This window comes from Zosterops lateralis (genome assembly GCF_965231275.1).
Source record: "Zosterops lateralis genome assembly, chromosome: 3".
In the NCBI taxonomy this organism is placed as follows: Eukaryota; Metazoa; Chordata; class Aves; order Passeriformes; family Zosteropidae; genus Zosterops; species Zosterops lateralis.
This window is the reverse complement of record NC_139764.1, coordinates 3,193,010-3,207,564: the sequence shown is the minus strand read 5'-3', so window position 1 is coordinate 3,207,564 and position 14,555 is coordinate 3,193,010. Positions and strand designations below refer to the sequence as shown.

Sequence of the window (14,555 nt, the reverse complement as noted above, 5' to 3'; positions counted from 1 at the left end):
AAAAACTTGCTTTCCCTTCCAAATGCATCATCCTGCAAGCCCAAGGTTCAGAGATATTCAGATTCATCTTGCTTTATACCATAAACATGCCAGATATATATAATCCATTTGGACACTGGCAAGTGATGACTATCAGAGGCAGAATGGGTACTGAGGGGCCCATAGTTATACAGTAACATCAGCTTGGCAGCAGCTCATCCATCGTGCTGGATGATCTGCCCATCTCCCTGCATATGGCTTGTAGCACATGAAAAATAGAGAAAAAGTCAGACCAAATATTCTTTGTGCGATGCTTGTCTCATCTCAGCCTGCCTCTTCTAGCCTCAGTTTTAAATGCACTCATGGGCCAACTGTCTGGTCAAGATGCTGCTTTTTGAAAGAAACATGTCTTAGAAATTCCTGAAAGTCGCTGCTCAGTGTGTGACACGTCAAGTTACATCTGCTGTGTCATGAAACATGAGCGTGTTGCGAAAGACTGCAATGAGAGGTGACAAGACACGCTGTAAACAGTTTCGGTCGATGTTTTTATTTATCCCAGAGCAAATTTCATGCAATATCACGATCATGGGGAGAATTCAGCTTCTGTTCCGTCACTCAGCTAAACTTTTGCCTGTGGTGCCTCTGTTGACTGACCCTGAACATTTTGGGTGTGGAGGTAGGTCAGCCTTCAAGCCGAGCACTCTTGGGATCACTGCCCCTGACCCAGCACACGTGATGGTGATCTCTGCTCCTCCACCCCAGGGACCCCTCAGGGGTCAGGAGTGCTGGGCTGAGTGGCATTTCCCCCAGCCTCAGCTGTCCCACCACCCATGCAGGTGCTGCATGGGGAAATCCCCCCCTGTCTCCCAGGAAATGTGTGGCCAGGCATGGGGCTCCCCGAAAGGAGCTGTGCGGGATAACTTGGGGTTCCCACGACGTGCCGGGGCCCTTTGTGGGGCTTTTTTTGCCTCTCAGAGAAAGCTCATAAACCCATTTGCAAATCCTTCATTTGAGCTGTACAAGTGGCTCATGTTTATCGAGGTTTTTTGCTTGGAGCTCATTTCCTTAAAATCTGTCCTTATGTTTGCTAAAATCCACACAGTCCCTGTTCCAAGCTGCGCAAGGCTTTTAGCTCCTTTTTTCCTCTCAGCATTTTTTGCCTATATTGTTGCAGAAGTCAAACGGGGAAATGCACAGAGCTGGGAGATTAAAGATGTAAATTTTATAAACAGAAATCAAAAGTCCTAAATCCTGAGCAAAGAAAAGCCTACATAAGTATGAACATTAAAAAACATACATAAATAGTACTTCAAGGCTGAATGTGTTAAATTATTCAACAGTTAAGTCATAAGTGTTCTTAAACTTAAGTATAAAAATGCCCTTGACAATATTTCATAGCTGTGCATTTCTTTAAAATATTTAGCATTCTCATTAAAGAGAATGACTTTATTTTATATATTAGTTACACTCCTGCTTGTTAATATGAAGGAATTTAGTAGCAAAGAGAATTCTTATGTATATAAGCCAAAGACAATTTACATATAAAGTTGGACGACTATTCACTTTTTATTTATTCCTGGATCATCTGCATCCATGCAGAGCTATATAGCATTTAAACAAATTTGTTCCTTAATGTGTAGTATTAATATCTCCTGCCCCAAAATATCATTTGCTAATGCCATCGTGGAGACAGGTTCATTCAAAGCTACATGGAAGTTCTTGCCTTTGAAAAACTTAATGAACCTTACATTTTTGGTATACTGCACAGTGTAATGCCTATTACATATTCATTGCCAGAATGGAAGATTTCCTTTAACTCTGAGCTTCCTGGTCTAGTTCACTGTAAAACATTGTCAAAAGTCACAAGAGACTTTCACTGAAAATTGTGACTCTTGATAGCAGGATGTAATAGGGAGGTTTAGAATAGAAGAACCAGTGGTATATGGGCCCAGGGGGAATCGTTCTGACAGACAAATGGATGGATAATACAGTTTTTGACATAATGGGATGAAAAAGTTTATGCCAGAAAGAACTGAATAAAAGTTATTACTTTGAGGAAATTTTGAAGTTCTCAAGACCAGCGGTATTACCTGTGTGTTCATTTTACTGCATCTCTGCATACCAGGTTTTTAAACAGGGTTGGTTTGAATTGATTTATAAGCTTACTCACAAATCTGCAATCAAAATTGTAGCTACTTTCCTGGAAGTAACCCCAGCAACATCATTTTACAGGAGATTGTTTTGGGAGCAGGATTTTTTGATCTCTCTGTTTTTGGCAAGTCCTGCATCATCAGTTTGCCTCTCAGCTCCCTTTTGTAAGGACAGCAAAACAAAAAAGGCTATTATTCTGCATTTTCCTCTGGAATAGTAGGAGGCTGCATAGAGCTATGTTATTTAGTATTAATTTCTTTTTCTCAGTGCTTTGTGAACTTTGGAAATTCACAGCTCTGAGATCTCCGAGTCCTGGTGAGACACAGAAATCGGCTGATGCACAAACCATTGCAAACCCAAGGCCTTAGTTAATCAAGGCCATTAAAAAACAAAAAACCCCAAACCAAACAAAAAAAACCCCAAACAAACAAACCCACAAACAAACAAATAAACAACAACAACAACAACAACCACAACCAACCAAACAAAAACAATCCCCCCCCCCCAAAAAAAAAAAAAAAAAAAGGGGAGGGGCTCTGTACGTTTTTCTACTTGTTATTTTTAGGTGATGGCAAGGCTGGGCTTCCAGTCGGTCAGACACGTTTCTGAGGGGCGCTGTGTGCATATGTGCACCCAAGGGGTTTGACCACAGGTCTCTGGAGAGGGGACAGTGCAATAACAGCCGCTGCTCCCCGGAGCCTCTGCCTGAGTTGTGTCTCATTTTAGCTGGCAGGGACTGAGCCAACGGCTGAAACACAGAAATAAGAGCGGCAGAGAGGGGCCCTTGTAATGGCAGAGATGAAAAATGTGTTAGCGCAGAACAATGAAGTGATGGTAAATCTGAGATGTAGGCACTAGTCACCACTTGTACCATGCTGTTGTCAGAAGTGTGTTGAGATATCGGAGAGAGCAGGCTGAGAAAGGGAAGCTAATTATACCACATTATTCACTTCTGCTCATTAGGTGTAGTACAAAGGCCCTGCTTTTTATGTATTTATGAAAGTGCTGAGGACTACAGGAATAGATAACTTCATGTTTCTTTTGTCTCTCTAGTGGGTCAGTTCAGACAGAAAAATTGTGTTTTCACTGACATGCAGCTTTCCATCCTGCAGAATTAGGGATTTCCTCCTGCATCACCTCTAAGAAATAGAAAAAGACAACTCCTCTCCCTCTTGAAACCCAGCAAGCAAAGCCCCTGTTCCCTGTGGCAATTCTGCACCCAGTGCCTGTGCGAGGGTGTGTGGGGTGGTTCCTACCTCCTCCCCTCTGCTCAGTGTAGGCACCAGTGTCCATGAAAAAGCTCTTCTTGTTTAATCCCACTTCCCCACATAGCTCCAGGGGCAATTTGACAGCCCTAATCTTCTCCACTACTGACATCCATGCCTGGGTCAAACTAGGTCCATCCCTTCATGCTGCCACTTGTCCCTCTACAATCTCGAGACCACAGACACCTTTCCACCTGAGTGTCAATGAAATGAATTCAGCTGTTTAATAAACTTTGGGTGGTACATATAATACATTCTGCCTTAGATATTTTACCTGCCTCATAATCCTTGTATTGCATTCAGATCTGTAAATGAGCCATTAGGAAAAGATGAAGAGGAAGGCAGAGGATTGGTTTATTGAAATTATTTATATATGAGAAATACCTGACTTTCAAAATTCATGGCTCTTTAATGCTCAAGTCACAGAGCACACATTAAATCTAAGAGGAGGGGAACAAGTATTTGCACTTCCACACTGAGGTAAATGAAATCAGATTTGGGCATTGAAACCTACCTTTCTCCACAATGAAAATTGCCTTGCTCTTCTAATTATGAGCATCACAAAAGTCACTGCTTCAATGAAATACCCTGCAGCTACACAAAAGGATAGACTGGAGAAGCACACATCTACCAATAAGTGGCACTGAGCATCTACTCCATTTCTCACACAGGTTGGCATATCTCTCAGTGGTCCATCTGGTAGAATTGGATGGCATTTATCAGGAAATAATCCAATTGTGGTATGCCAAAACCTGAACATGAAAAGTACTTGTGCCTAGTGTCAATCATTCACCCTCTGACAGTTCAATAAACATCCTTTTTGTGAGGGTTTTCAGGAACACTGACACCCAAAATGCTGGAAACAATGCCAGAGATGGAAATGACAATGCTTCTGTGAAACATCAAAAGGGGCTGACACAACCTGGCATGGATTTTGCCAAGTGTCGCTTAGCAATACATCAAGCTTGTGGGGCCACTGGTGAGTCAGGATTAGCTGCGACGGGAGCAATATTCACACCTTTCCTGGGAACGCATCCTTCCCAAATAAAGCAGCACGAGGCAGGGAAGTGCAGCATCAGCAGGAACAGGGGGATGCCACAGCCACAATATACAATCCTAGGCTTCCAAAGAGCCATCTGCTCTCCCCGGTTGTCTTCCTTGGGTGTGGGAAGACAAAGTGCCTCGTCCCAGTGCTGTAGGGACGGGGTGGTGTCCTGCCCAGCTTGTGGGCTTGGAGGGTACAAGGAAGTCTCATGGCCTTTTTCTTTCAGAGGGGACTAAACTTTGCTCCCAGCAGCTCATGCAGGCAGAATTTGAGCCTTGACCTGATCTGGGTTGGTCTCCGGACTCACAGGGTGGTGACAGCATACAGGAGCAAAGACTGAACCTGGAATTAGGGAGTGAATGACCAATAGGACTCCCAATGAAACGTGAAATAGAAATGGTTATTTTAACAGCAAAACAGGTGGCAGCAGTAAGAGGATGTGAGGAGCTCTTGGTAACAAAAGAAAAACCTTGTTCACTTCCCCAATTTCCTGAGTGAGCCCCTCTCCCTCAGTGCCTGGATGTGTCTCTGCAGCCATCTCCACCCTGTGAGGGACTCTGAAGGGCAAAAGCAGCTTTTCCAGAAAAACAAAGCGTGTGCAGTGGCCAAAGGGAAAACATATTATTTGATATTGCAGGCACCACTTTTCCACTGAAGAAGAAACTGAATTGGGGAAAGTGAAATAACTTGCCTGAAGCCACCGACAGACCTGGGAACTAAACTCTAGCCTCCTTCATGTGCCAGATCCTGGAGCAGATGCTCATGAGGTCTAACCAAATTGCCTTTTATCTGTGTGCCTGGTAAATGGGAGTGGGAGGAATGTCTGCATATCAAATCAGGGGGTTTTGTCCGTCTCGAAATTCCAGGTTTTCAGATCCAGGAACCAACTGACACCTGGAGCATATAAGCTGCCTTTTTGGTGTGGTGAGGACAGACCTGCAGGTCCAAACACAGACGTGCCAGCCAAGCCTGTCCAAACAGAGGGGCTGGGATCTGATGTGAGAGTTGTCCAGAGCCTGGAGGGAGGCAACTGCCTCGGGAGGCACTTCTGGGGCAGTGCTTATTTACCACTACTCCTTTTGGCCCAGAGCTGTCTAGTCCACAGACACCACAGTGCTGGTGGGGCTGCAAATTCCATGGAAAAAGTGCTTTCCAACAAAACGCTCTGAACAGAAATCCTGAGGTGTGCAGATCCTTATATATACTTATGACAGTTTTCCAGGGAGAAGTGCAAGCTAACTCCATCAGTGCCTTTGAGCCTTGGCTTGTTAATTGGCATTACTTCTAATTCCCAGCTATATTTTAAGGTATGAACCTAAGGAATTTTAAAGTCATTATGTGGGTGAGGGACTGATAAAAATAAATCCTTCAGGTTTGAAAGTGGCAGAGAGGGAATAAAAGGTGTTAAGAAATCCAGGAGTTTTCAGCCAATTGGTTCAAAAAAGCATCCGGGTGGACTGCAGCTCCTAGAGAAAGGTCACTGATACTACTCTGGATACCTCTTTTTATGAACTTTATGCATCACATAAAATACATTTAAAGCAGTTTAATTTAACAGTCTAATTAGTCATGGTTTTTTCATCTTGTCTATTTAACTATACATGGAACAAAGAGAAAGACAAAGGGCCAAATTTGGAGCTGGCACAAATCAGCTCTGCAAGTCCAGGAAGCCATTCCTGCTCATCCAGGGCTGAATACGGACTCCCGTGGCCAAATTTGTCCCTGGGGGTAACACCCCTTGTGTCTGGGGACTTGAATTTGGCTGCCAGGAATTAACTCTCCACAGAGCAGGTCCTTGGGTCTTAGTTTTCAGAGCTTGGGCCAGGTGAGCTGAAAGGTGTGTTGAACACTCAGCAGAAATGGCTTAAAGACTCGACGTAGTTTGGAACAAAACTCTTCTGTGTGTTGGCCTCACAGAGGCTCCTGCATGTGTTTCCTTTCACCTCAGCCAGCTTAATTCACTCCCGATTTTACTTTAAATTTCAGTGTTCATATAATCTCATGATCTCGAGCAAAAAGCAGTCACATGAGTGCACTCTGCACTGGAAAAGAGTGTCTCTCCACTGCCTTTGATGTGGTCACACTGGTTATGCCATTGCACACAGTCAAGCCTTGCTCTTCAGCTCATGCACAGAAACTCACAGCACTAACCAGGCCTTGATTCAGGGATGTAAATTGATCCATGTCTACCAAGGTGAAGTTTCTGTGTGCAGATTTCCAGCTCATAAAGCCTTAGGCCAGCTAAAGCCTAGACCTCCAAGTCCATGGCTATATTGTGGTATTTGGGAGGGTTGTGATCTCACTGGTGGCTTTCATTAATGAAACAAATTATTTTTCTGATGTTCTGGATTCCAGCAGAAATCTGCCTCCCATCAGTCGAGGTGTTTGCTCTGTGATGTCCTTTCATAAGAGCATTTACTGGGGCAGGTTGCCATCTGATACTGGCAGGCCCTGGTGGGGCTTGGGAGGAGGCTGAGGTAGCTTAGCCACATGTCACCCCAACCCAGAGGGACACGAGTCCCTTCCAAATGGCTCTTTTCAAAGTTCCTGCAAGGTACCATTTCCCTAGCCAAAAATAACTACAACAAACAACATCAGTGCAATAAAGAAATTCAAATATATCTTAAAACCACCTAATAATTAACCATGTTCAATTAGTCTCCGGGGTTTTCTGTGCTGCTGTGTGGTCTCCCTGGAGGCACCACCAGCACCACAGCGGTGAGTTAATGAGTTCTGGTTGTGTCTTGTCCGCACGCTCAGCTGGCTCACCGTGCTCTGCCTCTGGCCTGATGCTCCTCCACTTCAGAGGACTTTCTCCCTTTTCCTGCTGGAAGCTGATGAAAGGCTGGGTCCTCCCCTGTAATGCATTTACCAGGGCTCTGCAGGGCTGTGTGAGTTCAGGGCTCAGCAGGGTGCTACCCCATGCCCCTTCCTGGACATTACAACTGAGCTTGCTTGCAGGGTGAAGGGTGCTCACATAAAGCCCAGGTCTCTCTTTAGACAATGTAGTTTCAAGATTGTGGCTTAATTCACTCTTTGAGGAGGTCTGTAGACATAAGTGCTTCCTGCCAGATCTGGCATCTGTAAAGCTTACTCCTGTTTCTTCTGAAATTTAGTGTCACCGGACCATCAGGCCTTTTAGCACATCTTTTTCCCACCCTTAATTCATGCTTTGTGTAGCTTTTGCACAGCAATATACTCTTCCCAAAGTTTGTTGAAGCTCTGATTTTATTTTTTATCCTTCTGGTCTTCAGGTTCAGCCAGCCCCTGTGCAGATCCTGTGTCTCTACAAGAAATTGCATTTTCCTGTGAAATGCTGCACAATCCTGGTGGCACTGCAAGAGTCCCCAAAGCGAATCATGAGCATGAAGGAAAGGGACCCTGAGGACATATTCAACACACTGGGCATTAGCCCAGCTTCCAAATGCATCTCGCTGTAATAGAGGTAATGGAAAATGTTCTCTTATTTCCCATCTATGTAAAAACACCTGTATGACAAGATGAGGCCTCCATCAGCTCCTTCAGCCCTGCTCTGCCAGAAGCTTCCATATTTAACTTTTCCACTTCCTTATTGTACCTAGGGTATTTTTTTCCCATAATACCAGTGGGGTTTGCCCTATCCTGACTTGTGCACCATTGCTGGACTCATAGCCACAAACTCTCCTTTTCTTCTTGGGGATAAGTCCACCCATACCCAGAGGGACCAGCAGTAGCCCGGAGCAAGCACTGCTGCTGCACCATTTTGCTTCCCCCATGCTTCACATCCCTCTCCTGTGTAATTTCTCACAGTGGACACTTTATTGCCTCATTTTTGGCTGACTCCCAATTTCACTGCCTCATACTGTCCCTGGCTGGGGGCTATTTTCTTGCAGTACTTTGCATGAAGCTTCTCACAGTGCTGCTTTCCAGGAATTCTGTCCTGGACACGATGAGTTCCTCTGCGTGGCAAATTTTAATTGTTTTATCAAGGAATTTTTTTCCCCCCCTGAGTTTTCCAATCTCTTTCCCTGGTGTTTTGCCTCAAATCCCAGCCATAATATGTTTCTTCTAATAAGGGATTCCAACCTGACAGTTGTAAGATTGGCACTGCCACCACACGTTACAAAATCTGGAGTTTGCACCGTGTTATATTTTTCCATGGAAAAATCAGACACTGGCATATGGCATCTCTCAAGAGAGTGGAGACTGAGAGTGGGAGGCCAAGAAAGTGGGGGGTAAGAGATTTGGAGGCCAGTAACGGGAGCTGAGAGAAAAGAAGCTAAAATGGGGAAGCCAAAAAGGAGGCTGAAGGACACCATAATCTGCTCCCCTGCCATGCTCTTGCTATTTTTTTCCCTGCATTTCCTCAGTTTCCCATGCAGTGGCTGTTGACCTGCACTTGTGTGTGATCCCCCATACCTGAGCTGAGAGCAGGAGCTGCCTCATCCCCCTCATTGCAGCTCCAGACTGAGGAGGCCCCTTGGCTCCGAGAGGATCATAGCCCCTGAGTTGTGTCTAATCAGGCAGGATCTGAGATTAATTGTGAGGGCTTTCCTCTACCCACCCACAGAGATAAATGCAGAGGAGCCAATTTGGTAATTGCCTTGAGTCCTGGTGTGCTTCTGAGTTGTTCCCGGATGAGGCTGGGTGAGGGAATATTTGCAGAGACACGAATGGAGCATTTACTATGGCCCTAGCTCATAAAGATACCACGGTGTCTTTAATGGGGCAGAGCCACAGATGTCATAGGTGAACAAGAGAGAGGAATCCCCTGCCTTGGCTTTGCTTAGACTCCCTTTTGCTTTCAAACAGCTCTGGAGCCTGCTCTTGGGGTTTCCTACGTCTCTCTTGAACCAGAAAGAAGGGGACAACCATATTGACCATTCCAGTTGAACTGGCTGTGCCTCAGAAGTGATATTGTGAGGACTCAGCTGACAATGCCATCACCCAAAGGTGATGTGCTCTTGTTTTTGGGTGACCTACAGCTTTGCCAGGATGGTGCAGGACATATCTTGCTGTGTCACTCAAGATGTTGGGAGGTAAAGATGAATAAAGGATGGGGTGGGGGGAGATTGGTGCTTTACTGGCTGTGGGTAGGTAGAGAAGGGAAAAGCAGCCTTGGCACCTGTTAGTGGCCATTAAAAACTCCCATGTTCTGCTAATCTGTGCTCATAAAAAGGCCATCTGCTAATGCTCAAAGGTCATTAAGTTACCAGCCCTGTTTACTCCTCCTGTGCTGCTGGGCCAAGCCTTTCTCTGAAAAGAGGGCTTAAATGGTTATTATGGTGGCGCCTGCTCACGCTGCTGGGTGGTTCAGGATCTGTCAGTACTTTCATTAGAAACCCAGACTTTCAGGGCTTTTTAAACTTGGCCGTTAAAGCATTTGCTTCTCTCTGCCTGGTTGCACTTTGAAAGGGGAAGTTTTGTGTTGGATGGGTTTGTGACGAAACTGCTTATTTGCTCCTGGTAAGGAAAACATAAAGACAAGGAAAAGCATAGGAAACAGAAGCCCACTTTATATGCAGCTCTAGGGGCTGTGCTGAGTGTTGGTTTTGGGGTTAAAGGAGGCAGCAGTATGGTCTGCCCATAGAAATGACACTGTCCCCAAATAGGCAGTGTTTGTGTCTCACACTGTCCCAGCACTACAAGTGGCTTAGGGAAGAAGCTGGGGCCTGGACTGTGAGTTGCCTTGATTTCATAGCTTTTAGTCAAACCCTTAGGGTTACATTAACATAGTTTTCTTGTGGTTAAATGGAACTATCAGAAAACTTTGATAATTCTTTTTTTCCTTCTGAGACTTCCCAGCGATAAAACAAGACGTAGCTGCTCAAGTTTTTATCCTTCATTTCTGATAATGATGGTGTCCATCTCATAAAACCCTGCATTTTATCTTCCCCAATTAGCTGAGTTGCTGCACCCTTGTTCTGGAAAGTTCTGAGTGCAGTCAAAGCACCCCTCCCCAGCTCCATGGGGCCAAGCTGTCCACAGCACCGACCCTTCCGTCCCTGCTCCCATCAGCGCTGGTTTAATCTTTTGCTTTCTGCATAGCATAAAGAAGCAACCTGGGTCAATGAATAATGAAAGTTCATTCAAAACCTGGACTTTTAGAGTTTGGTCTCTGCTGCCTTTTATTTTAAGTGGAACTTCTTTTACAGATCTCTTAATTTTTTTTTTAATTTTTTTTTTTTCTCTTGTTAATGCATTCATGTTTTCCCTTGTGGATTTTGTGAAGTTTTTCATGCAGGATTTAGGGGAAGATCACACCGATTCTGTGATTTGCTCATTCTTCGGATTGTTTTTATTTCTGTTCTGACTGAGCTCTGAGGCCAGCTGGGGACAGGAGGGTGCTGTGCTGGCCACTGCATGTAAATAAGGAATATGCAATTCTTTGGAGAGCTAAGAGTCAGGAGTGGATATGAAAAACAAGGAAGGATATAGCTCAGGTTTTTTTACAAAAAAACATGTTGCTGAACTTAAAAAATATTAATAAAAAAAAATAATCCCGAGGTCTTCCTAACTCAGCAGAGATGTTTTTGCCAGAACCTTCTCACCAGCCAGTCCTTCTTAAATCTGTAACAACCCAACAGGTAGTTAAAATAGTCTCAGCTAATTGTAACCAGGACTGCTGGCTTCTTCTGAGCTATTGTTCTGATTAGGCACCACGGCCAAAATCTTCAGGAGGTATATAGGCAAAGTAGTCAGTGTAAAAACGCAAAACAAGAACTACAGGCCTGGAGTTTTTAAAATTTATTATTTAACTGCTGTAAAAGCAGGCCCCATGTCTCTGCTGTGATGTGTCTGCCATGGGCTAGCTCATCACTTGGTCCAACTCGGTGTTGCTCTGTTGACTCCATGTGAAGAATGGATTAAAGTGTTACAAGTTGAGGGTTTAATTCAGATTTTCTCAAAGCATAGAAGTGATAAAATTTGTACAATTTCACACCACCATTCTAACACTAGCCTTTCCAGGAAAGTTCTTTTTTTAAAAACACAGCCGAGTTTGGGAGTTCCTGGGACAAGAGACTGGGGGAGAAATTATCTTGTGATAAGACACAGTAAGGTATTTGAAAAGGCAATGGTGCAGTGAGCACCCACCCATCCTCAGCACCAGAGCGGTCGAAATGCCATTTTCCTTCCCCCTTGATCCCTGTGTTTGAACCAAGTACTAAAAAAGGTGTTTCATCTTTTTGCAATAGTCAGTACTTGAAATATTTTGGTTCCTTACAGGTAGTGACACAGTCTGTTTTGGTGGTACACATGAAAACAAACAAGGAAAGAGACAGAAAGCACAGGCAAATCCTCGGATGCCGTGTTTTGCTGAGGCTATAAAGTGGAGGAGGCAGAGATTTGTTGGGATTCTTGCTCAGCATACACAGAGCCAAATTATTGGTGAGTTTTGGAGTTTGCCCAGGGAAGGGTGAGGGATTTCACTTTGCAGATATGCCTCTATTTTACTGGGTATATTTGTTTGTCTATCTCTTGCTTAGGAGTGTTGGGTAGGTCTGCTCCATAGGATTAAATCATACCCCAAACCATCCTGGCTTTGTGACAGTACAAACATTATTGGATTTAGTTCCCTTCTGCTTATCCACCTCCCATCCTCCAAGATCCCCATTATTATAATAATAATACCCACAAAACTCCTGCTCTGAGATCAGAGGGGTTTTCAAGTGCCAAAGCAATCAACAAAACATACCTGGTCCTTTTAATCTCCTTTAATCCCATTTTGGGGGATTCTCCCAATAAATGATCGTGTATCCAAAAATTCTTTCTCTGTAATGACATTTGAGTTTTAGCTCACAGTTTTCATGAAATTGTCTCAAATATGAAAGAAGATGTACTGGGGCCTTCTTATGCCATCAATAAAATAAAAGTTTGGGTTGAAAAATTATCTTATGGAATAAAACAGAATAATAAAAATCCATCATTATCTACGTTTCAGGAAGGGATGGTGTTTTGTTTAGCATTTTAGTTAGAAATGATGTATGACTACATCATAAAACACTTATATTAAAAAAGATCTTCTCACCCTGAATTCACAATATATATCGTACTTTCTTATCATCCAGTCATTTCAGAGTGAAAGTTAAAAATGCTCATCCTGTGGTATTAGTCATTGGTATTATATCTTATAGCTGATGTATTCTTCTAATACTTTTACTTAAAGGGGCTTTTACTCAGGGCCCATAAGAGCAGACATTTATTTTGTTATTGAGGTGGTGATGCCATGGGTGGTGGGTTTGTATTATTTTGCCAAAGTTTGATCTGCCCTTTCTGTTGTTGATTTTTTTTACTTTTTTTGGTTGTGGTTTGGTTTGGGGTTTTTTGGTGCATATGTTGAAATCCACTCAATTTTAAAGAAAATCAAGTGTTAGCAGAATAAAGGGTGGCCCATGTCATGGTTCAAAGTCTTGAAAATATGAGCTGTCCAGGAGTTTTCACAAAACTCCCTATATTAGGAGCAGGCAATATGACACAAGGCAGGAGTCTGCAGTATCCTGGTTTGATGTTTTAGAGATGAAAAGTTTCTCCTGCTTGAGGCATAAATTTGGCTTGAATGAAAGAGCCTAACCCTAAGGTGAAGATGCTGGCACCCAGATTCCTGTCACTGGTTTGAACCACACAGAGCAGAGTCTTTCAGCTGACTTCATCTTGTCCTAAGTGAACGCCCCCACCACTAGAAAGTGAATATTGTCAGGAAAAAAAAAGAAAGGGGAGTTATTTTCTGGTGGCAGATTTTTTTGATTAGTTTCATTTGGGTTTTTGTCTAAAGAACATGGATCGATGCAGAACATCAGCTTCTCTGAAAATGCAAAGCTTTACAAGGATGGGGAAAAAAAACCCCTTTCCTACGTATTTGGTAAGAGATTGTCTCAAGTTGTGAGAGTATGAGGCAGAACTGAGTTAAGTCAGGCTGGTCACTTTTGTGGGAAAGCAAACACTGGGAAATCTGCAGAGTAACTAAGCTGGACACCCCTCTCTGGCCTGCAGAACAATTTACTGAGGGGGTGGTTAAATGGCACAGATTAAGCTCATTAATGGTTCAGATATTTGCTTGGTTTACACAATGCTGTCCAGCAAATTATATTGATGCTTGACAGAATTATTGTCGTTATTTATTTTGCTGTAAGCCAGATTTATAGATATTTGTAGCTTTTGTAAGACAAAATGTAAGAAACATTAATAGCTTTACTAATTATATCACTGCTTTAGAGATACAGATAGTGATAAAAATGCCGAGTAAAGTGAGCTAGTAAAACATTTTAAAGAGAATTTTAAAGTGAGCTACTGATTGATGATCCCTTGGGTTGATCTTAAGTTTTGAATGTGAGAGTGGTTCTTCCCATCAGGGCATGAGGGCCTTTTGCCTCCATCAGCTCTTACAGCAGAGACAAGGAAGAACAAGACTCGTATTGAGCAACTGATTATTAAATCAAATTGCATAATCTGAAAAATATTGAAATCCTATAATAGCATAAACAGAGGCTGAACTTATTAAATACAACAGGGTTGTTTGTTTGGTTTTTTTCCACCTTTTCCTTGTCCTCAACCCCTCCTGCATCCTGGATGGTTTATCTGGACTTCTTTGTCTCTTACTTGCTAAAATTGCAACCTCTTTAGAGCAGGAGCTGCCTCCTCCCTCTCTCTCATTTTAAATATGAACAGGCCCTAGCACAGTTCTGATGAGGAATAACAATTTCATGGCTGTTAAAAAATAAATAAAATCTTTAATTGATAAGCAGAGTCTATACATGGCTATATACAAATTAAAGGTGTGCTTTTACACAGCTGTCAAATGAAAAATCTGTTTTCCTAACTATCGATCCTGGTTTTGCCTTTTAAGGAGGGAGATAATGGGTGAGAAAAGAGTTAATAAATGTTCAGCCATTACTGCAAGCATGAATGGAAATCCATCATCAGTTTAAGTACTGGACGGGCTCTGGATGATAATCTAAGGCTGCTTGACCACCGTCAGTGCCACTGGGAAGAAACCCACAGGGCCCTGGGAGCAGTGATCCTTAGGGATACGCCTGGCTCCCTGCTTTTCTCTGATGAGCAGCACTGAAAAACCCCAGTTTTATTTTTCTTTGGAATTAGCAATGACCTGGTTGAAACTCCCTTTAATCCGTTGGGAA

General features: G+C 43.3%; 1 long non-coding RNA gene across 1 annotated transcript; it reads left to right on the top strand.

Annotated features, from left to right (window-relative positions):
- Positions 1–7,325: 7,325 nt before the first annotated feature.
- LOC310907716 lies at positions 7,326–11,739 on the top strand. The gene is made up of 3 exons (XR_014589705.1): positions 7,326–7,402; positions 7,695–7,885; positions 11,647–11,739. It is a non-coding gene; the product is annotated as an uncharacterized lncRNA (long non-coding RNA).
- Positions 11,740–14,555: the final 2,816 nt, after the last annotated feature.